Genomic DNA, 2,019 nt, shown 5'->3' with positions numbered 1-2,019 from the left:
TCAAAATAGCTCTGTGGCCAAAGATGATTCTACTCCTCTTCCTGCACCACTGCCTTTCATTTTTGTTGAAGACAAAAACTCACCTGTTGCCTTTTTATAGTGCTTACACCTTGATTGTTGAGTTTACAGTTAAGCACCTAAATGTCTGCACACCTGATGGCCGTGTTTGATCAATTGGTTCATATGTGTAGTATTTTGGAAAGCAGTGCCTTAAAATAGCAAAGAAGTGACATCATGTTAGATTTCTGTGTGTGTTTAGTGTCTTGCAAAACAATGTGTAATGTTTTGCAAAAGATGGGAGGCTGAGAATGTGCTTATATTTGTGCAGATTTGGGCTGAGGTTTTGCTCTTTGAGTGTCAGGTTTCACTAAATGTGTGTTATATTTAATTTCAGTGTGTAAGCAATCGTAACAACCTGTAACAGGCCCCTCAACTGACTAAAAGCACATTTTGAGTTAATAATAATAATAATACAGTTTTATTTATAAAGTGCCTTTCCCAAGCTCAAGGTCGCTGTAAGTTAAGACATCCTGTTAAAATCATCTCAACTCAACTTGATAAAGGCATATTGTATCTAATTGCACTTTCTTCTTCATAGTCGCAGTCATCACTTCAGGATGTTTTTATTACTTTTTTTAATTTAAAATAGTTTTGGAAAATTTCAGAAAAACAAATGGAATCAACTACATACCAAAAGCATTTTTAAAAACATTTGTATACATGTGTATTGATAGCAGAGGCGTCATCATGCCCATTCAAACCGAGGGGCACGTGCCCTCTCAGATTTTTGAGCCAAGTGGATGCAGTAGAATCCAGCTTCCAAAAGACAAAAAATAGCCGAATAATATTTTTCATATTTGAAATTCATTTTTTATATTTGATACGATCACACCAGTGTGATTAGAACGTTCGTTCGTAGTCGTATTAAAAATATTTTATGATATTATGACACTGCTTTTATATAAGCATTTATTAGTTTGGCATAATCATTAAGTATCTGATTTCTCTTTCATGAAGATATCTAACATTTAACAAATCGCCTCTGTTAAATGCATTATAGTTTTTCTCAGTCACACGGGGTGCGTTTCCCAAAAGTATCATTAGCCAACTGTGGTCGCAAGTTCCGTTGAACTCGATAACGACAGAACTTCCTGGAAATGCACCCTTGGTACATTTCTCAAATCATCCTTATCATCTGCAAACCAGTATGTTCATTTCTCAAAACAATTTGTACAAACAGCACCACACAGTGGAGTGGATTACCTGCAAAAGCCTGTAACTTGATCAAAATCTTTCGTTCATCTAAGCTTTTATGTCAATGAACAATGCCATCAGAATGACAAGTCTCACCCTGCGTCTCAATGTTCATAGGCCTACTATCCATCCTAAATAGTATGTGAGATTAGAATAAATATGTCCCAAAGCATAGTATGTTGAAAAGAGTATGCCAAAAGTCCCCGGATGGTCTACTATTTCAGGTCGATTTTTGAAGTGTGGATCCGTCCACACTCTAATGGCTAAAATTGCCCACAATCCATTGCGCTTTGGCGAAGTATTCGGTCCAGAACTACAAACACGAATAAAACGCGTTAGAAAAACTACAAACGTGGCGGATGCGCGCGATCGAAGGTTAGGTAGAGAGGTTTACAAAAAGGGGTTTGAGCAGAGCCGATCCTCCCTATACGCAAAACACGCACACTGCGTAGGGCCAGGGGGAAACACCAGGGGGCTCCCTTGCTCTCAAAATGATTTAGTTTTAGTTTCATTTTTGAATTTGGCCAGCGGTTATGAAAACATGAATAATCATTTCTTTTAATGTGGTGCGCTGTCCCCTTTCTACGTAAAAATCAGTCAAATCATGTAATGTGAATGTTGCTCGAGACTAAAAAACGAGTTGAAAGCGTACCGAGCCGCGGAAGAGACACTGCTTCTCAGGCGCTTTCCGCAAGCGCGATTCGAGACAGAGTGAAACATGGACAAATGCGTTTCATTCATTCGTTCATAACCACTCGTACCCCA

Source organism: Sinocyclocheilus rhinocerous, unplaced genomic scaffold (assembly GCF_001515625.1).
Source record: "Sinocyclocheilus rhinocerous isolate Xijiao unplaced genomic scaffold, SAMN03320098_v1.1 scaffold432, whole genome shotgun sequence".
NCBI lineage: Eukaryota > Metazoa > Chordata > Actinopteri > Cypriniformes > Cyprinidae > Sinocyclocheilus > Sinocyclocheilus rhinocerous.
This window is presented reverse-complemented; position numbering follows the sequence as displayed.